The 23,140-nt window shown below is 42.0% G+C and overlaps 1 pseudogene; it reads left to right on the top strand.

Moving 5' to 3' along the window:
* The first annotated feature begins 7,207 nt into the window (after nt 1–7,207).
* Nucleotides 7,208–20,005, top strand: LOC147893047 (uncharacterized; annotated as a pseudogene).
* Nucleotides 20,006–23,140: the final 3,135 nt, after the last annotated feature.

Raw genomic sequence — 23,140 nt, 5'->3', positions numbered from 1 at the left:
TGCTGAGGTCCTCTAGGATAGCAGAGAGAAGAATCTCACTACCTCCGCATCGGTCATCTGTGCGACAAACTCGTCAAGACTCCGGACAAAGCCATGGGCTGGTTAGGAAAGGAGTTCCTTGAGGGGTAGTCATAGTGCTAGGTATGAGAGGAGTTGGGCTAGGAGTAGTCACAGGGGTAGGCCCCTAAGGTGTCACCTGAGTGGAATCAAAGTCATCTGGAGAGTAGAGATCATGATGTCTCCTATGAGGGTTTCTATACTCATCGGACGTGCGACGTGATACCATGTCTAATTTGGTGGGATTGGATAAACATAGACACAAACACGAAGACAAAAAACAAAAAACAAAAAATAAGAGCGGGTAAGAAGCGGATAGACAATTAATTACTTAAGAAAATTATGAAATTTATGTAAGAAAACAATACAATGTTTGTGCTCAACAGATAATAGGATCTTGTATGCAAGAGAGAAAAGAAGATAGTATGGAGAATCAAAAATTTGATTACTGTAAAACTGATAAAATAGATGGTGCTGCCTCCCAGCCATGCGCTCATGCATGAGAAGCTTCGATGGCATGCTAGAAATAGTAGAAGACAGAGGCTGGATGCTAAGGAATCAGGGTTGCTATAGCTAGTGATGATGATGGGCTTCACAGGCTTGCTCTTATATAGCCACCAGTCATAGTTGGTTAGACCCAATTGGGAGACCGACCCAGTCGGCCCAAAACGACCGATTAGAGGTCGGTTTCGAAATAGGCCATCAACCACACGTTAGAACCCTGGCAAAGAATGGAGCATCTAGGGCTCCAAACAAGTCCCACAGCTCGAGAGTGGGTTGCCCCAAGAAATGCTCTGTCTATCCTCATTGTGGTCAGTCATGGGATGCCTTCATGCACTTGCATGTAGCCTAGTTGGCAGTGTGCCAACTCTATCTAGAGCCATCCAGCCATTAGGCCACACATGGCCCCCATTTGGTGTCCAAACCAGGACTGACTAGATAAATCTTTTTTCATCAGAATCAGGATCATTTTTGTAGAGTTCTCTCCTCGATAAACTAATCTATGCTAATCTAGACTACACCAACTGTCCAAGCGACTAAAAGCAAGAAATAATTTCTTTTCCATTGTTCTTTCTAATATGCTTAGGTTGTGAGTTATTAAAAAAATTTACAATTGGGACAAAAAATTTTAAAAATGAGAAGATTTTTATATACAAAAACTAATTTACTCAAAACTAATAAGAATTTAAATCATTAACAAGAAGTTAAAATTAAATTTAACATTATGAAAAATAATAAAAACTACAAATCGAAATTGATTGCAAACCCTAAACCCTAACCCCTAAACCCTAAACCCTAAACCCTAAACCCAAAACCCCAAAACCATAACCCCTAAACCCTAACCTATCCCCTAAACCCTAAACCCTAACCTCTAAACCCTAATCCTAGCCTTCAAAGCCCAAAACCCAAAACCCTAAACTCCAAACCCTAAACCATACAATCCCCCAAACCTTAAACTTTAACCCCTAAACCCTAAACCCTAAACACTAAACTGTAAACCAAAATCCCCAAACCTTAAACCCTAACCCCTAAACCCTAAACCACCCTAAACCCCAAACCACCATAAACCCCTAACTCCTAAACCCTAAACCATAACCCGTAATCCCTAAACCCTAAATCCTAGTCTTCGCTTTCTAAACCCTAACCCCTAAACCCTAAACCCTAACCCCTAAACCCTAAACCTTAAACTCTAAACCCAAACCCCTAAACCCTAAACCCTAAACCCCTAGACCCTAACCACAAACCCTACCTAAACCCTAAACCCCCAATCCCCAAACCCTGAATCCTAAATCCTAAACCCCCAATCCCCAAAGCCTAAACTTGACTCTAAAACCTAACCCTCAAACCCTAAAGCCTTTTTTAATTCAACTAAATTTCACTTAAAACTAATAAGAACTTAAAATTCACATTAATAAGAAGTTTATGTTTTGACAAAGTATTCTTATTAATCTAAACTCTAAATTCTTATTAGTTTGAATCACAAATTTCAAAATTTAAATAAATTAAAATTTAACTTTATGAAAAATGTGAAAATTTTGATGCAAAATTTAAAAAAAAGCTTAAAATAAAAAATGTAAAATTCAAGTAGAAGAAAATTTTAATTCTCCCTGAAAGGAGAGAAACAAAACTAGTATTGAAAATGTAAGCTACACTAATTTAAAATTTAAAAAAAAGACGAGAAATTAGAAATTCTACTTTCTATATTCCAACACAAGAACATTTTCTTTCTACTATATTCCATAAGTTTCAATTGAGAAAATAAACTCGTAAATTGAAAATGTAAGTAAAACTCATTTTATATTTTAAAAATGGTGGAAATTTTGAAATTCTATTTTCTATATTCCACCACAAAGTACATTTGTTGTTTGTCTACTAATTATTACATTTCACAAGTACATTTGTTTGTTACCAAGTTCCTTGGTAACTAATTTCAACACATTTGTCTTTCCACACACCAAGGTAAATTCAGTATGGTTGCCCTTGCTTTTGCTCTTGTTCATCCTCTTGCTTCTCCTCTTGCTATTCCTTATTGAAATGGGAGAAAGAATGAGAGGTGGAGGGTGTATATAAGAAAAGCTAGGGTTTAAGTGCTTCTCCCTCATTGGACCCTACATCTCATTGTCTCCTCTCAATATCTCCTCTCCCATTGGCCCCTCCATCTAACTACCTCCTCTCCTCTCATTATCTCATCTCCCATTGGCCCTTCCATTAGAGTATCTCTCCTCTTCCATTAGTCTCTCCTACCCTACCCTCTCCCACCTCCCCCTCTCCCACCCACTCCCACTCCCACTCCCACTTCCACTCTCCCGCCTCCCCCTCTCCCACTCCCACCTCCCACCTGTCTCCCACTTCCCCCTCTCCCACTTTTTCCCACTCCCACTCCCACCTCTCCCCCTCTCCCTTTCTCCCACTCCCACCTCCCCCTCTCCCATTCCAACTCTCCCACTTTCCCCTCTCCCACTCCTACCTCCCTCTCTCTCTGACATCACTTTGTTCCCTCTCCCTCTCCCACTCTCATTCCCACATTCCCACTCCCACTCCCACTTATCAATCCTAATGAAAACTATTACTTAAATAACTGATATTACTTATCAATGGTGTTAGGGTTTAGGGTTTAGGATTTCAGGGTTTAGGTTTAGGGTTTAGGGTTTAGGGATTAGGAGTTAGAGTTTAGGGTTTAGGAGTTAGGGTTTAGGGTTTGGGAGTTCGAGTCTAGGGTTTAGGGTTTAAAAGGCCAAGATTAGGGTTTAGGGATTAGGGGTTAGGTTTTACGGGTTAGGGTTTAGGAGTTAGGGTTTGGGTTTGGGATCTAGTGGTTAATGGGTTTAGGGTTTAGAGGGCCAAGATTAGGGTTTAAGGTTTAGGGATTAGGGGCAAGATTAGGGTTTAAGGTTTAGGGATTAGGGTTTGGGGGTTAGGATTTAGGGTTTAGGGGTTGGGATTTCGAGTTTAAAGGGCCAAGATTAGGGTTTAAGGTTAAGGATTAGGGATTAGGGTTTAGGGATTATGAGTTAGGGTTTATGGGTTAGGATTTAGGAGTTAGGGTTTAGGGGTTAGGGTTTAGGGGTTAGAATTTAGGGTTTAGAGGGCCAAGATTAGGGTTGAAGGTTTAGGGGTTAGTGTTTAGGGATTAGTGGTTAGGGTTTATAGGTTAGGGTTTAGAGGGCCAATATTAAGGTTTTAAAGTTTAAGGATTAGGGGTTAGGGTCTAGGGTTTAGGATTTAGGGTTTAGGATCGAGGGTTAGCATTTAGGGTTAAGGTTTAGGGTTTAGGAGTTAAGGGTTTAGGGTTTAGGATTTAGAGGTCGAGGATTAGGGTTTAGGGTTTAGGATTTAGGAGGATTAGGGGTTAGGATTTAAGAGGATTAGGGGTTAGGATTTAGGACTTAGGGTTTAGGGTCTAGGGATTAGTGTTTAGGATCTAGGGGAGGGCACTCAAAAAACCCTAATTTGAAAGGGCCTATAAATAAAAACCCTAAGGTGCTTTAAAAAAGACTGTATAAAGTAGTTCAAAGTCCTAAAATCCCTCATTTCTATGGCATGAGTTAAACAAACTACTAGACCCACTGGATGCTGTTGAGGCACTTCGCTGCCTTCATTGCTTTCTTCCACTCACACTTATGAGTGGTGTGGGGCTAGCCCCTTGGTGGTTGACCTCCCTGTCTCCTGGCAATCTCGGCTAGTGCATGCCTCTTAAGCAAAGATCTTTTATTGGCAAGTATAACAACAATCTTTGACTTTGTCCATTTATCTGTGAACTCAACATTGGGGGAATTGGGATACCTAACGTGTACATCATTGATGGTCTCATCAGCCAACCTTTTTGGATGCTCTTTATATGGGATAAAGCAATCTTGGTAGTTATTAGCAACTACAAAGCGCATGAAGGCCATGATGTCCTTCCCCCATGCATCCATCAAGATGCCTCCTCTCTGAGTGATATCATAGAAGATCGTACCATCACCCTGTGGCACGTCTGCATCATCTGAATCATCCCCACCCCTACCATTACCCCCCTAAAAGCACCGTGCATGCATCCCCTAGAGCTCTCCCTGCTACTATGCCTACTACCCTATCGTGACTAGCTAGTATGTTGGCCACTCATCTCTGGAGAAGGGACTCCCAACTGCATGGGAGTACGCTGGTGGCTCTGTGAGGCAGAAGGGCCTTCCATAGTCAGGGGAGAAGGGACTCCAGACCTCCGTAGGGGAGAAGGGAGTACTAATGATCAGGGAGAAGGGACTCTAGACCGCAAGGGAGAAGGGACTCTTGATGATCGGGGAGAAGACTGGCGGCTCTATTGCCTACTGGGCTGTCTTGACTCTACAGGAGTAATCTAAGCTAGTGTGGGTATGGGGTGGTTTGGAATCTGTACAACCGACTCTTGGGGGGTGTTTTGAGTACCCGTCATGTATGTGTATAACTCCTAAGGAGTGAGAGGTTGCCCCAAAGTGTTATGTAACTCCCAAAAGATGGCATGCCAAAGATCAAATGAGGCTCCTGAAGAGCTTTCTGGCCACATGATGAACTGCAGAAAAGAAGAGAAGAAGATTTCCATCATGCATGTCCTCTTTCCATCATGCATGCAATCCCATGATTTCCATCATGCATGCCCTCTTTCCATCATGCATGCAATCCCGTGATTTCCATCATGCATGCCCTCTTTCCATCATGCGTGCAATCTCATGATTTCCATCATGCATGCCCTCATTCTTTATCCCGCCCTCATGTTGCAATCCAATTTCCCTCATGCAATCACTTATTTCCATCATTCATGCAATCCCTTATTTCCTCACGAATGCTTGAGGCATTGAAAATTCGACTTAAACATGCATGCAAGGGAAAGGAGAAAGGAAAGAGAAGGAAGGGGAAGGGGAAGGGGAAGGGGAAGGGAAAAAGAGAAGGGGAAGGGGAAAGGGAAGGGGCAGGGCTTTAATGCATGCTTCGAACTGTCTATCGGAGTGCATCTATAGATGCAGCAAACAATGTGTCTATAGGTGCGGTTTCTTGTTCAATTCCTAAAAATTAGATGCACTATTAGACACTCGGGGGGTTCACTATGTATAAACCCTCTATATCACGTGCGTTCAAGGCCTATATTCAAAATCCCTTATCTGTAAATTTTTTCATAAATAAAATGTACCCCTTTTCTATACAAATCTGTAAATTTTTTCCAAAACTATTTTAAATAGTCCCTTATGTATATTTATTTCTGTAAATTTTAGGAATAAAAAATATCCTTTTGTTGAACTCACGTGATAGGGTTACATATGATGAGTGACCCCCCCGAGATTAGACACATCTATAGATGCGCTTTGACATATGATTTTCTAGAAAAAGGTGAAAAGGACATGCGTCTGATCCCAAAAAGAACAACACTAGTACTAAATACATCCTTTCCCTACATATGACAAAGGACGAATCCAAAGAGAACAACTTCCAAAGAAGACCAACCACCAAGAGACTTACCTTGGATAGAGGTATGGATGTTTCTTGTCTTTCTTCAAAGCTGCCTGTCCTTCTCTTCCTTGTTCACCCTCTTCTCTTGTATGCTTGGGGATGAGTGTGTATGCCTAGAGATGAGTGTGGGTGCTTGGAGATGAGTGTGGATGCCTGGAGTTGCGTATGTTAAAAGGAAAGCAAGTGGCACTAAAAGTATCAAAAGGAAAGCAAGTGCACTAAAAGTAGGTTCAAAAACCAGTTTAAAGTCTATGCATCTAAAAATGCATCTATCAATGCATTTACACTATGTGTTAAATGCACCTATAAATGCATTCCACAATACAGACGTGCTTTTACATGCACAGAAGAGTTTTCTCATTAAATACTCAAGGAAGAACAAATTTTTTGGGTTGTTTATTAGTAGGATGTTTTCATCTTTAACAAGTAGCTCCAATGAGGATGAATCCCTCCGTATCCACCATTGCGAAATGTGGTCGAAGCAAAAATTAAATGTATGTGTGATCGATGTTAAGGAAACATGTATCTTGCACATAGAATTACACTCAATCACATCTCAAAGTATGGAGAATGGGATGCGACCATATCCCAGGTAAATGTTAAAGCATTGAGGTTGATTGAGATACCTATGGGTGTTCATGTGTTTGGTATATGATCCTTTTTTAATTAGATATAAGATGCAATGCCACATAGGCATATGTTGCCTTATGCTCGTCATAAGGAGGCAAAGCGTCAGTGATATGAGGTGGGATCTTCAAGAGGGACTGTTACGAATGCATGGACCCTAAACCCACCTTACTTATGCAATTGCGTCTATTGTTTAGGTCTCACTACTTTGGGTTACCATGCATGTCTTGTTTTGATCCTTCGCTAGTTGCTTCATGAGTAGATGCATTGAATAAGGTCATCTATGAGAATCACCATCGATTTTTCCCACCTAATCATCCTAGATATGTTGCCCCTTGGAATGAAGTCCCCCCATAGTCACTCGCTATAGAGATTGGATGAGAATTTGGGATGGTTCCATGACTCCACCACTTGGCATGAGCTAGTAAGGGTTTGTAACTATTGTGTGCTATATTGAATGGAAATAAATATTGCACGCTAACACCATCTTTTGTTTAGATACTCCATCTTTTATCGACTACCATTTTGGTCCCACTTCAAGATCAATCACCTGCTTGATCCCATGCATATCTTCAAGAATGTGGCGTCTATCATTTGGGAACATTTGAATGGGACATGAGATTTTGCAGGCATAAGGCAGGATCTATGCACCACAGGAAGGATGTGTGAAGCTTAGCCACAAGAAAGGCCAAATGAGCATGTTTTTCTACCGCGTGCACCATGGAGGTTATCAAAGCTAGAGATGGTGGCAGTGAAGCGAGCTATTAATACAATTTGTACTCCAACTGGATGCATGAGGTGTTTGAAGGGGGCTTTCACAAAGAGCAAGAAAAGAGATGTAGAGCAATTATATGGCTTAAAATATCATGATTGGCACAAGATGCTCCAAGTAAGTATGACTTAGCATAATCTCTTTTTCCTTCCAAATTTGTGAGTGTAGAAGTAAATAATCAACCATCGCTCGTGTGTTTAGTTCATACTATTAGATATTAATGCTCCACTCTCATGTAACTACGTGGGAACCAGCTCACTCTACTTGTAAGCCCCCCATATGAGGAGAAGGCATTTGAGTAGCTCGATTATCCGGTAGGTCCTATTTTGGACACCAGATGGGGGCCATGTGTGGCCTGATGGCTGGACGACTTCAAATAGAGTTGGCACGCTGCCAACTAGGCTACATGTAAGTGCGGGAAGGCACCCCATGATTGACCACACTGAGGGTAGATGGAGCATTTCTTGGGGTAGCCCACTCTCAGGTTGCGGGGCCTCGTTTGGAGCCCTAGATGATCTCGGATGCTGAACGGAGACCATAGATTAGTTGCTCTATTTGGTGCCACAGTTCTAACATCTGGTCGGTGGGACTGACATCCAATCGGCTATTTTGGGCAGACTAGGTTAATCTCTCAATTGGGTCTAATTGACTATGACTGGTGGCTATATAAGAGCAAGCTGTGAAGCCCATATTCATCACTGGCTATAGCAACCCTGATTCCTTAGCATCCAGCCTCCATCCTCTACTATTTCCAGCATGCCATTGAAGCTTCTCACATAGGAGTGCATAGCTGGGAGGTAGTGCCATCTACTGTATCAGTTTTACAGTAATCAAATTTTTGATTCTCCATACTATCTACTTTTCTCTCTTGCATACGAGATCCTATTATCTGTTGAGCACATACGTTGTATTATTTTCTTACACATACTACGTACTAGCATTTCTTGTAGTGCATCAAAGGACTGCATCAAAGGACATCAAGGATTGCATTTACAAGATGGGGAGCTTGTGAGGTACCTACTTTACAGGAGACAAAATGTGAAGCATATCAATGCACCATGCAAGGTTTTCATATTACTAATATACTTTTTTTCTTTCTAGTATGTGAGCTCAAAGGAAATAGATCCCACCATGCTTGAGGATGCTTGAGTTATGTCACTGGAGGTGGTTTGTTTAGTGGAGGAGACCTTTTCACGTTCTATTCTCACAAGCCAACTACATCTCATAGTGCATTTGGTGGATGAGATTGCTATATATGGCACTGTACATGCACCATGGTTGTTCTTCCTCGAGCACTTCATGAAGACCTTTGAAGGGTTTCATGAGGCAAAATGCAAGCCCAAATGTAGCATGGCCGAGGGTTGGTTGGTACACGAGTCACTTGTATATATTTCTATGTTTCTTGTTGATGTGGATAGCTCTCTCCCATGACTATGGAGAGATGATGAAGACCTCAGGATGACCTCTATTGTGCCTCAAAGGAAAGGATGGAGAAAAGTAATGGACATGGAGTTGCTTAATAATATCAACCTCTATTGCATGCTTAATAGTGATGTGATGAAAAGATGGGTGACAAGATACAAGTGCAAAGGCAAGAAGACAAGGAGAAAGGGCCCTCTTTTGTACACACCATGGATCTCATGTGCCATACCCTCAGCATCTAAGAGCACTTCCAAAGGATATTCATGTGGATTGGCTACTTGATGAAATGGAGAGAGTAGAGAGAGATGAGGGGATGCATATCATAATGGAAGAATGGGAGTATGCTAGAGGATGCATGAGCAAGGTCAGTATATAGAATGTTATGCATAAGTTAGGAGCTTTCAACAATTTAGATTGCTTATTCAATTGATTTTGTCTTGGTGTAGTATACTATGTTCAATGCTATATGGTGTGAGGGCAATCATTTTTAGACACAACGGATTGATGATAAGAGAAACACACAAGATTATGGCATCATTGCTAGCTTTGAGGGAGCCAATGGAGCCATGGATGATTATTGTGGCATAATCCAAGATATTATTAAGCTTGAATTTCGACGCTTCTTTGTGTATGTTTTGGATGTCGTGGTTTAAGGATGTGGTAGAAAGAGGCCCTAATGCAACAATCGAATGCCATGCAAGCAGCTTTGTAACTATTCACTCCACACAGTTTTGGCAAAGTAAGAAGAACACATTAGTACTACCGCAACAATGTGAACAGATAGTGTCAGGGATTTGTAGCGCTATTAAAACATCAATTTTAAAATGGTGTATTTAAAAGTTTAAAATGTTTTTACATTTTCTCTAGGCCATTTTAAAATGCCCTAATAGTGATTATTATCTAGGGTTGGCTCCTGTCGATTCTCGGCTGGTATACCTATACATTGGTCGGTATCATGACATGACACTTAATGGGATATCATAGTATCGATTGGTTTAGGGTACACTGACCGGTTTTTCTCTACACCGATCAGTTTTTCTCTCGGGGGGGTCACTATGTATAAACCCTCTATATCACGTGCGTTCAAGGCCTATATTTAAAGTCCCTTATCTGTAAAAAATTTCATTAATAAAATGTACCCCTTTTCTATACAAATCTGTAAATTTTTTCCAAAACTATTTTAAATAGTCCCTTATGTATATTTATTTCTGTAAATTTTAGAAATAAAAAAAATCCTTCTGTTGAACTCACGTGATAGGGTTACATATGATGAGTGACCCCCCCGAGGTTTTTCTCCACACCAACTGGTGTTTCTCTACAACAACTGGTATAATTAGCAACACCGTTCGGTGTTTAGCAACATCGGCCGGTATTATTAATGTTATATATACCTGTGCCGCACTTGTACTATTCACAAAATCTGAGATTCCTATAATACTGTGGAGACTTGGGAAAGACAATAAGAATAAGAAAGAGGATAAACAAAGCTGCAAAGAAATTTGTAAGTTTTGTTAGTCCTTCTAAGTTTAAAAAAAGTATCTAGTGCTGGTGGTGGGCTCGCTTTTGCCAATCATACTCTACTCGCACTTAGATACTAATTGGAAAATTAGCATTTACATTATACATACTATTAGGTGAAGAGTAAGCTAGTTGCATGTGACATTGTACTTAGCTTTAAAAAAATAGATGATTTTGATTTTATGCATAAAGTATATAAGTTGTTACTTGTCTAGATTGTAAACTCCTTGGAATGACTTTTCACTTAGGACTAGGTAGTTGCATGTCATGAAATTTTAGTTTAGTTTCATAACTAAACATTTCATTCTATATGCATGAAATATAGTGGATAGATACTAGCAAAATTTAGGAAAATGATAGAGTAGACATTAGTGCATGAAATGGTTTACTTTTGGAATAGTTCATGTTTGTGTGTATGATTTTCTTACTTTAAGCATATGTATTTATTTCTAAGCATGTAACTATAGCTTATAACTATACCTAAAGAAAAAGTTAATGGGTTGGTTGGAGGTTCGCTTAAGCTGACCTATGACATGAACTCATTCGTTGATGAATAATATTATACCACTTGTTGAATGGAGGTTCACTTAGGCTGACCTTGAACATCTCGTATGTCGTTAAAATTCATACTTTATATTACTGAAACTCTACAAACTCGTATTTAAGAGTGATGAGGAAATATTTGACTTTAAGCTGATTGCAGGCTCGTTTATGTCGACCTTTTGCATCTCGCTCAAAGTCTAGCCAGTTGTGGAGCTTGCAATTGCCAGCTCATAGCAACTTGCAAAATTATGTTGCATATATGTGGAAACATAGTGGTCTACATAGGTTCACTTTCCTTATGTTTTATAGATTAATAGGTGAAACAAATTAGATATGAATATATTACATACGTTGGACAAAAGCAGTAGAGCCTAATCCACCTTCATAGCCACCCTCATCCACATTTAAATAAGTGAACAACACTATTAGAAGGTAAAAGGAATTCATTCGACATCTTTGTCTCTTTACATTCAATTCATACACTGGCCACGTTTCATCTGGAAGCCTAACAACCTCAGAAAGAGCCCAAAGACTACACAACTCATGACAAGTGGTCTTTAGTACTGGACTTCCCTCAATAACTCACATTGAAGCATTCAAATTCATAACATATCCAATCCCACAACTCACCGGACAATAACCCACAAAGTGACCACGGTTAGAAATCTTATTATATCTTTCCCAAAGATCATCAACAAGCACTAGTAATGATGCAGCCCCCCTCCTTCACATGATCATCCATAATTGTAGTTTCTCTTCCACTCACACACCACTGCCCATAAGGACTTAGATACCTTGTATCAGCATCCCACTGCCTTAGAGAATTACAATAAACTCATTGTAAAGGCAAGACATCATCTGCCTTCTCAGCACGACCAACCACTGATATCTTGTGAGAGAAGCCCATAGTAGAACACCATTAGCTGCTAAAATCTCACATGATCCCTCGGCACTGAATAGCATGAAGTGAGCTATCGACTCTCATTACCCAAAGTCGAACTTCCTTTGAACCATAGCAAGATTCATGAACGGCTTTCCACAACATCAAGCATACACACGAGCTCATCAAAAGGCAATGATATGGACGAGTCATCTACTCCTGAAATTGAGCATGGGACTTCTTCTCTCTTCTTAGTCCACGTTGGTCACGTTTTGTATCCCTTTCTATTATTCTTGTGGTCATCTACAATAGAACCATGACTGTATATACAAGACACAAAATGCTTGCTACAACTCAGAAGCTTACTAACTCTTTGTAGAACCACCTCTAGTTCATTTACAATGAAAATACCCCCTCACCTTGCTATAGCTAGCTGACCTCCTTTTCTTCTTGATCATAAAGGTCACGAAGCTCCCGACTCTTTTAAGGGGGCTCACAGCCACCACCTCGCCCTTCAGAAGCCTTCACCATCCATCAGTCTGTGTGATGACCAGCCTACACTCTTGTTGCACCACCCGCATCATCCAAGGATCTCCCTGGCTTACATAGTGATGATGCCCCAACTCCCAAAGCTCCTCGCAACAACCAAGGTCTCTCCAACTCATGTAGTAGTGATGCCTCTACCGACTAGGAGTTTCCAAGGTAATAGCCAACTCTCATTCAAAAAACTCATAGTAGAGAGTCTCACGACCTTCCTTTGCATGCTTGCACACCTCCCTAATCCAGGATCTCCCAGTAAAGAAATAGGCCACTAGAAAGTAGTGCCATCACACAACTTCTCTTTTTCTCATGGTATATGCTCTCCCTCTACCAAGGTGCTTCCAATTGCAATCCAGATCCCCTCCCAGTGGATCCCCCCACATACTCTACTAAGACTGCCTTCATCACCCCCCTGCCTATGAGCTCTCCTCCCTAGAGCTCACGAGGCTCTCGTCTCCTCCTGTGCTTCAGCTTTGTGTACCCCTTTGAAGGACCTTTTGGCTGTAGTAGCGATGCCACCCACAACTCCATGTGAAGTCCCCCCTAGCTCCTTCTGAGCTCGCATGCTCCTCCCCCCTTGCCCATCTTTCCACTACGAGCTCACATCCTCCCTGCGCTCTAGCCCACAATTTTCTTCCCCAGCTCACTGTTGCACCCCACTGTCCTAAGCTCTCCGTTTGTCCACCCTTAACCACAAGAACGATCCCCTTCTATATCAAAAGCTCCCCCCTCTCCATTGATCCTTCCAGTAGTCACCTTCACGTAGCATGCCAGCTCGTCGACTAGAAGCATCCTTTTCTTCCTTATGTAGCATGCATGCATGCTTTTCTTAATACAAGCCACGTCATTCTTTCCTTTTTTGCCACTCTACCACTCTCCTTTCAACCTTAGACCAAAGTTATTAATCCCCAACCTTAAATTTAAAGCACACCCTTTCACAACCTTTCGGCAGTGCCATTATTGCTTGACTAACACATATAACCACACATCGATGAAGCCCATAGACCATGACATGGATGCACACACAACTTGCACAACAAATTGAAAATCACTCATGGCAAGATAAACACAGGACAGAGGATGGCAATGAAAAGCATGTCATCCCACACCAATTGCTTTGGAGTGTCTGATGCACCCACACTGCTTTTCATCATCTCCCAGAAGTCCTTGTAAAAGTATCTACCATCTATACATCAATGTAGAGTCTTCTATGAGATTGTTCATAGCTCAAAGCCATCCATCTACTAGCTATGTTCATAGCTATGCATGTGCCCATCAGCATGCAACAAGTGAAAAACATTTTTACTTTTTTATCCATACAATGTTTTAATTTGTAGCTTTTATTAGAACTCAAACACCATAGTACATAAATACATAGAAAAAAACAATATTGAGGATTGAGGATATTAGGTTAACAATTTCTCCTAGCTTAGAAAGTAGTAGTAAAACAATTTCTCATAGCTTAGAAAGTAGTAGTAAAATTATTTATAAGTACTTGTGTAAGTAATGCTAGCTACTACACCAATGTGTAAAAAATACCGACATCTATCAATAGAGCATGATGTTGCAGATGATCATGGTGTAGATAGATGCTTACTAGAGAGAGAGAGGAACGTGGGAAAAGGCAATTTGCCATTCCATGCCTATTTCAAGAGGTAGACTACCACGTTCACAATCATCCAATTACATGGGGATGCAAAATATGAAGAGGGGAGAGGAGAAGAGTGGAGATGAGGAGAGAGGGCACAGCTAGAGAGCACACCACAAATGACTAACTGTATACTAGAATTAGTTGAAAAAATAGAATATATACAAACCCTTTTAGGGTTAGGGTTAGGGGATCTAACCCTTTCCTTTATAGCACTCTATAAGGTTAGTGCTATGCACATATGATCACGTGATGGTGCTATGCACACATGATCACATGATGTTGAGCGTGAACTCTCAACACCTTCCCTCAAGATGATGATTCTGGGGAATCGAAGAAGGACTGAGCATTACATTCCATCACACCCCTTTAATGGGAATGTCCTTCCTCTGCATCAAACCAAGAGCTAGTCGGTGTTTCTCGAATAGCTCTTTACTGAGTGGTTTGGTAAAGATGTCTGCAACATTTTCTTTGCTATCACAATGCTGCAGTGTGATGTCACCAAGTAACACTCTTTCTCTGATGAAGTGCTCTCTGACATCAATGTGCTTTGTTCTGGAGTGATATACTGGATTTTTGGCCAATGCTTGAGCCGATTGATTATCACAGTATATTGTTGTTGGCTTTGACTCATCAAAGTAATCTGTTTCTGACAATAGTCTTTTGAGCCATATAGCTTCACATGCACCTGTAGTGAGTGCCCTATATTCTGCTTCAGTCGAAGATAAAGAAACAGTTGGCTGTTTGTTTGACAACCATGATATAGCACCTTGACCAAGGAAAAATACATATCCCTGTGTCAATCTCCTGGTCTCATGATCCATGCAACCGTGGATGACTTCCTCTGTATTCTATCCCAAATTGTCTTGTACCTCTGATGTATCTCAAGACTCTTTTGGCTGCATTCCAGTGAGACTGTTTTGGATTTGCCATAAACTGTGCTAGTGAGCTTACTGCATAACAAATATCTGGCCGTGTGATTGTCAGATATATAAGAGATCCAATGAGTTGCCTGTAGTATCTGTCATTGATTGTAGGCTTTTCTGAATCTTTAGTAAGTGTCAAACTCTGTTCCATGGGAGTGGCTGCAATCTTGCAATCTGCCATATGAAACTTCTTTAGGAGACTGTCAACAAATTTGAGCTGACTCATGAATGTGCTATCTGAATCTCTCCAGAACTCAATTCCAAGACAATAGTGCATAAGTCCAAGATCTTTCATGTCGAACTCTGCAGATAAGTCTTGTTTTAGTTTTCTGATGAAGCTATCCTTGCTTCCTGTCACAATCAGATCATCTACGTACAAAAGTGCAATAGTAATATCTTCCCCTTCAACTTTGTAGTAGAGAGTATGATCTGCATTAGACTTCATGTATCCCAGATCAGCAAAATACTTGTCAATTCTGCTGTACCAACTTCTGGGTGCTTGCTTTAAGCCATAGAAACTTTTCTTGAGATGGCAAACCTTGTTCTCCTTTCCTGGTTCAACATAACCGGCTGGTTGTTGCATGTAGACTTCCTCGTCTAGATAACCATTGAGAAATGCATTTTTGACATCTAGCTGATACACATTCCATTTACTGAGTGTTGCTAGTGATATCAAGAACCGTATGGAATCCATCTTTGCTACTGGAGCATAAGTCTCATCATAATCTTGGCCATATTGTTGTGCAAATCCTTTTGCAACTAATCTGGCTTTGTATCTCTGAATACTGCCATCTAGATTGTACTTCACTTTGTATACCCATTTGTTGGCTATGGCCTTCTTTCCTGGTGGAAGGTCACATAATTCCCAAGTGTTATTTTTATACAAAGCATCCATTTCTTCATTCATAGCAGTTTGCCATTCTGGCTTGTCTACTGCGTCTTCGAAGTACACTGGCTCTTCTGTAGCCATGATGGTAGTCATAAGAGCATAGTTGGTGGTTTCCACTTGAATTGCTTTGCCTTTCTGAGCATATGTCAATCTGGCTGGTGGTCTGCTTTCCCTAGTAGACCGTCTGAGCTGCTGTGGCGCTGCTTGGGGTGTTGCTGGCAATTGTTGCTCTTCTTCATCAACCTGTTCTGTAGGTGACTGTGAAGTCGACGCTTCTATCTCCTGTGTAGGTGAGGTTTTCCATTCTGATTCCTCATCGAAGATTACATCTCTGGAGATAATGACTTTGCGGTTGATGGGATCATACAATTTGTATGCTTTGCTTTCTTCACTGTAGCCAACCATGATGCATTTGCGTGACTTCGCATCCAATTTCCTGCGATGATCATCATGTATGTGGGCATATGCTATGCAACCAAATATGCGGAGATGCCCAATGCGTGGCTTGTGTCCAGTGAATGCTTCATAAGGAGTCATACCTTGTATCGGTTCGGTAGGAAGCCGATTAAGTAAGTAGTTAGCTATAGCTATTGCTTCTGCCCAATACTGATTCGGAAGATGCTTTTCACTAAGCATTGCTCTAGCACTGTCTGCTAAAGTCCCGTTCTTCCTTTCAGCTCTTGCATTTTGCTGAGGAGTATCTGCACATGTGAATTGTCTTCGAATGCCGTGATTTTTGCAAAAGTTCATGAAGGCTGAAGACATGTATTCACCTCCTCTGTCTGATCTCATGACCTTGATCTTTCTGCCTGTTTGGTTTTCTACCATGGCTTTGAATTCTTGAAATCTGGCAAACACTTCAGATTTCTCTTTCAGAAAGTAGACCCAACAATATCTGCTGTAGTCGTCGATGAAGGTCAAGTAATAAAGTGAACCATTGATGCTGCGGGTCTGGGCATAACCCCATACATCTGTATGAATCAAATCAAGAATACCTCGTGCATGAGAGGTACTTCTGATAAAGTTGGTTCGCTTTTGTTTGCCGAAGCAGCATGCTTCACAAACCTTTCCAAGAAACTGTAGCTTCGGAATCCCAATTGCCATATTCTGATTCCTGAGATCTAACAAGTACTTGAAGTTGACATGACCATACCTCTTGTGCCATTTTGCAGATAGTGGCATCTGTTGCATTTGAGCTGACATGGCATGCTTATCTGGTACTGTAGCTAGCATCCTCGTAAAGGTCATTCTAATGATCAGGCATTCACAGCTTCAGACAGAAGCAGAGGCAAAGGTAGAAACAGAGGTAAATCATATCAGAAAAGTGGTCATCATCAACAAAGTCAAAATCAGCATCAGCATCAGCATCATCCTCAGCAACACCAAAATCAGCATAGAGGAAATCATTCCAACCGAGGAAGATTCCAAGGACGAGGGAATGCATCCACCAATGTGTCAAACATTCAATGCAACTATTGTCACAAGTTTGGACACTATGAAAGAGATTGCCGCAAGAAGCAGTATGACCAAGGCGGTCAATCCAGCGAGGGAATTCCCGAGGAAGAGGAAATCATCGTGGTGGACATTCTAGTCACAGTCATTTTGCAAATGAACATGGAAATATGTTTCTTGCAAGTGAGGAATTGCATCAGACTGATACAATGCACCTAGACACTCATTTCAATCCCAAAGAGGATTTCAGCTATCAAGTCGACCAAGTGGAATAGGATCCTTGGTACATCGACAGCGGTGCATCATCTCATATGACAAATCGTCAGGAATGGTTCACAGAAATGAAGCCATTAGAAGGTCAAAAGAATGTCATCTACACAGCAGACAATACACCGAATCCAGTTCAAGGGACAGGTGTTATCCCTATGAACAATTTCACTGGTACAAAAGGATTAGTCAAAGATGTGCTCTATGTTCCGAAGCTCAGCAAGAACCTTTTGTCAGTAGGTCAAATGACGGAACACAACTACAAAGTCATCTTCGACGGTGGGCTTGAATGGCCTGAGTCCTGAGTTCTTCACCAAGTAGAACTGACTGAAGTTCTTCCAGTGTTGGAATTTTCCGTTGGATGGCAATACTCTGGACTAGATTCTCATATCCTTCTCCTAGTCCATTCAGGATTACTTGAACCATTTCTGTGGGATTCATGGTCTCTCCTACTGCTGCAAGTTGATTGTTGTAGTCTTTGATGCGGAGTACATAAGCATGACCGGTTTCACTGCTGTTGCGGAAACTCTGGTTGATCTGGTTTCTTAGGGTGAGAATCCTGGATGTGTTCTTAGACTCGTAGAGAGCTGCGAACATATCCCATGCTTCTTTTGATGTCTTGACTGTGTTAAGATGTCCTAGCATGACATCTTGCACATTCTGCTTGATCAAGTGATAGGCATACTTGTCTTTCTTATCCCATTCTGCTTGAGCTCGGGCAATGGCAGGATCTGCTATTGGTGCAGAAACTGATGGTGTAGATGTAGATCCCATTGTAGATTCCGTTGCTGGTGTTGTGACAACAGATGGAGTAGAGCTACTGGTGGCTGGATCGACCAATGGTCTAGGTATAGATCCATCGACATACTCCCATTTGTCCTGAAGCACAAGAATGGTCTCCATTCGGTATTTCCATGTACTGTAATTGGAGTTGTCTAACTTAGCAGATGCCTCCAGATTGAGGTTGCTAGTCGACATGGTGCAAACAATGTACTCAAAAGTGTCCTGAAAAAACTCTGTATGATTCAACTGCAAATACACTATTGCAAATACACTGAAGATGCCAAGTGAAATCTCTGTACCGTCGGTGAAGATAGAACTGCAGTATATAAGATCTGATCTGTATTACAAGGCTTGTGGCAATGATGCCGGGAATAGCCAAGAGGCTTTACAAGGCTGAAAAATGATGTGCACGATGCCGTGAGATAGCCAAATAGGCTTTACAATGGTGGCATGTGTGTGTGTAATGAAGTGCTATCTGCCCACTGAACCAATCTGCAATGCCTCTGAACTCTGAAGTCTGCTCACTGAACTGATGAACGTAAGGTTTCAGGTAATGTAATGATGTGAAATCGGATGTGAGCGTATGAACTGACTCCGAGTAGGTACTAGTCAGGAATTTCGGGCATGGCTTAGATTAGCAACTTGGGGAATTCAAAGCGTCCCCTCTATGGTGATCTAGTCTACTCTGATCTAGATCTAAACCAACCGTCGATCGATGAAAGAGCAGCAAATAATTCCTTTTCTTTTGTTCTTTTTAAGTGCTGGGTCAGATGCGTCGATGTAGAGGCAAATGTGCGTGAAGGAAGTGGTTTTGTCGGCGAGGCTCAAATGTGAGTGTAACTTGCACCAAAATGTGTGCGTGATGTAACAAGCGCGTAGAGCACGAAAAATCTAGCGACTTTCCTTTTTGGAGCGCCCTCAAATTCTTCCTGGATCAAGAGATAGGACTTGATCTAGGTGGAGGGGCAAAAGGAGTGCAAATGGTACTCAATGATGATGTGTCACTGTGAGTCACATGCAGTGATGATGTGGCACTGTGCTTAGCAAGAGGTGTGCCAGTGAAGCTCTGTGCTGAGGTGGCAGGAGTGTGCACATGCAGTGTGTGCACAGTGTGCCTGGCAAGAGACTGTGCCTGCAGGGGTCAGTGCTGACTGGACTGCTGAGGTGGCAGTGCTGAGGTGGCACAGATGATGTCAGCAGGGTGACGTGGCAATGCTGATGTGGCACTGATGATGTGTCACTGATGATGTGGTAGGTGACGTGGCAAAATGACGTGGCTCCGATGGTGACGTGGCATTGATGACATGGACTGCTGACCTGGCAGTGCTGACATGGTGCCTACATGGCAAGATGATGTCAATGATGACATGGCAGTAGTAGCGAGATGTTGCTGATGTGGCACTATGGATAAGGTTGCCACGTGGTAGCCCTTTGACCACACCTGTGTGTGTGGTGACCCTGGGTGGATAAGGTCTATGCCAGGTGTCAATTTTGTGGCCAGACCCTAGGTGCTTCCTATCTGCCACGTGTAGGAAGATTGGAGGTCGGAATCTTCGAGGTTCCGACGGAATCTCTCAAAGATTTCGTTAATGAACATTGCCGGTTTGGCGAGACGGTCGCACAAGAGCTGGCGTGGGCACAAGAGCTGTCAAGAGCTACCAGCTTGAGGGAGCCATTGTTCCCTGTTGCAGAAGAACCGTTCTTGTTTGATGGTGGATGAAACCCGGAGTCGCTAGAGACAAGCCGCTCAGGGACTGGCGTCGAATGGAGAGCTGGAGTCTACAGAGGTTGGAGCCATCGCTATGGCAGAGCTTTGGGCTTGTTTGGCTATGGCGTTGTTCAATATGCTTAGAGATTCGTTGGTCATTGCTGGATGGCGTCCGTAGTCTAGCGGAGATGGCAAATAGCTTCAGTCAACGAGGTCGCCTTGGAAGCTGTCGGTTACGTTGATGGAGGGTCGCCTTCTAGAGCTGGAGGCGTATGTTGTATGGAGAAGGCTATGGCTGATGCGCTGTTGAGGAGTCCGTCATAGTCGTAGTGATGGAGCCGGTAGTAGTCTCCAAGATAATAGACTACTTGTTGCTACAAGATCAGGAACAGCAGGAAAGAAGGCTGTTGGAGGTGCCGTGAGGTGGCCTGTATGGAGAGGCTTTGCTATAGGACATGCAGCCCATGGCTGCTGGTGGAGCGTCGCCCGTGTCGCTGTGGACAGTCATATGCGCAGTGGAGCTAGTTGGCCATCTTGAAGAAGGCAATGGAGCCTTGAAGCTCACAAGCTATGGAGCCTTGCAGGAAAAATGTGTAGAAGCTTTGTCGCTTGGAGAGGTAGGCGCTTGCTTGTTGACAAGCGGTTGAGGAGGCGACGCTTGTAGCGGGAGCCAGTGGAGAGGCCGAGCTAGCTGTGAAGACTTTGAGCATTCGTTGGAGTTCACTTTTGCTGCAGGAGTCGGTCGATTGGCGGTGCTCCTGTCGCCTCGCTCCTTCACCGACCTTGCTTGCAGAAATTCATGTCTCTCTTTCTCTCAAAACCAGTAGATCTTTAAGCGCTCTCTCTCAAACAATAGGATCTCTCTCACAACTCAAGAAGCACTCAAATGAACTCTCTCTTTCCCGAAATTCTCTCAAAAAGATCTCTTTCTCTCAAATGAAGATCACACTGAAAGAACTCTCACAAATGTCTCACAAACAAAGAATCTCTCAATGAAACAATGAATAAAATGGAAGGAGATTAACGGAAATCTCTCATGGACGGAAATTCCTCTCAGATGGACGGAAATTTCTCTATCACTCAATGGAAGTGAAAGGATGCTCACAATCACTCAAGAGAACTCTCAATCTCACAATCTCTCTCACACTCTCAAGAATCTCAATGTCTCAGCGGAAGACAAGGAAGCTCTGATACCATGACAAAATATGAAGAGGGGAGAGGAGAAGAGTGGAGATGAGGAGAGAGGGCACAGCTAGAGAGCACACCACAAATGACTAACTGTACACTAAAATTAGTTGAAAAAATAGAATATATACAAACCCTTTTAGGGTTAGGGTTAGCGGATCTAACCCTTTCCTTTATAGCACTCTATAAGGTTAGTGCTATGCACATATGATCACGTGATGGTGCTATGCACACATGATCACATGATGTTGAGCGTGAACTCTCAACAAGGGAGGGGACAAGACACTTGGATGATTTCTCTCTCTCGAGGTGTAGCAAGCTTGCATGGAGTATTCTAAGTTAGTGTTCCAAATAGTCACATTGATTTTGGATGTAGAAGTGCAAATGATTCAAGATAATGTGATGTGTCTTATATACTAAATGATATGATATTATCTAGAACATGATTACTAATGTGAATATACATAGAAATTATATAAGTTTTTATATGTTTCTCTTACAGCCTTTATTGGAAGCATGGCTCCAAAAAAACGAGGACGAAATCCAACAAAGGCTCGTGATTACATAACAATGTTTCCTAACAAGAAGTGGAATACAACTTTTGTCATGTAGAGTACTCAAGCTTCGGCACAAGAATGCAAAGGCACTTCTCGAGTGATAGCAACAAACAGATTCGAAAATGCAAGGGGCTAGGAGTTGAGAGAGAGTTATAGCCACTCTAGGTAGTCAAATGCCTAAAACTATAGACAACCAGGTAGATGATATAGTCGCATGTCACCAATCCCAGCCTCAAGAATGTATGCCTGATGATTTACTCACACCTCCAACTAGTCAATCTGTAGATGTGCCACCTCAAAGTAGTGGTGTGGCCTCATTCACACAAATGGCAAGGTGCTCTATGAAGTATATGGATAGTGGACAATGTACTGGCATTTCTCATTCGCAATCGCATGTGCGTCCGCATCAAAGATCTTTGGAAGAGTCATTTAGACAACAACATATAGAGAAAGCACAACAAGATGTTTTGAGGCCATTTGTCACACTGGTTACCCACTAAGCATGGTTCAAAACCCACATTGGAAGAGAGCTATGGCATTTGTAGCAAAGGCACATGTTGCACAGTTACAATGCTGTCTGCAACAACTACTTGGATGCATACTAAGAGATGATGAAACTAGAGATGAGCAAGTAGTATACGATGGTATTGAGAGAATAGGATGTACCATTGTTAGTAATGGATGGAAAAATGTCACCAAGAGGCCTCTTATCAATATCTTGGTAGTGACATTTAAGGGGGAGGCTTTTCGTGAATCCATCGACACAAGTGATAATGCCAAGACAGGTGAATACATTGCTGAACAATTGGAGGCTACAATCCTAGATGTTGGGGGAGCATAACATTGTTTAGATAATCACCGACAATGCGAAGAACTATAGAAAAGCTAGAAAAATTATAAATTGGAAATATCCTACCATTTGGGCATCGCCATGCTCTTGACATTGCCTTGACCTTGTGCTTGAGGATTGGTATAAATCAGCAAAGACTATGTGGTTCAAAGCCATTGTAGATTAAGGAAAAAGATTGGTGTTACACTTCCTCAACCACAAGAGATTGTTGGGCATATTCAGAAAGCACCAACCTACAAAACATTCACTAGAATTTTTGAAACTTGGCGAAACATGTTTCGAAACAAACTATATAATGTTCGACTGTTTGCTCAAGCTATAGGGAATTGTAACAAAGACATTATTTAGTGTAGAAGCTAGCGAGTGGATAGCTGAGTCAACCATACAAAACGCTCACACTAAATTCATAGAGATGAAGCAAATGGCTCACATTGCTAGCTTTTGGAAGAGAATAGCTGATGCGGTTGATGCAATGAGGCCGGTATGGTTTGCCATTTGGAAATTAGATGTGAAAGGTCCAAGTTTGGGCAATGCTTACATGGCATGGTGGACTGC

Source organism: Dipteris shenzhenensis, chromosome 16, assembly GCF_047967505.1.
Source record: "Dipteris shenzhenensis isolate YYH24624 ecotype China chromosome 16, Dip_SZ_1.0, whole genome shotgun sequence".
NCBI lineage: Eukaryota > Viridiplantae > Streptophyta > Polypodiopsida > Gleicheniales > Dipteridaceae > Dipteris > Dipteris shenzhenensis.
Note: the sequence above shows the minus strand (reverse complement) of the source record. Positions and strands in the feature narration are given on the sequence as shown.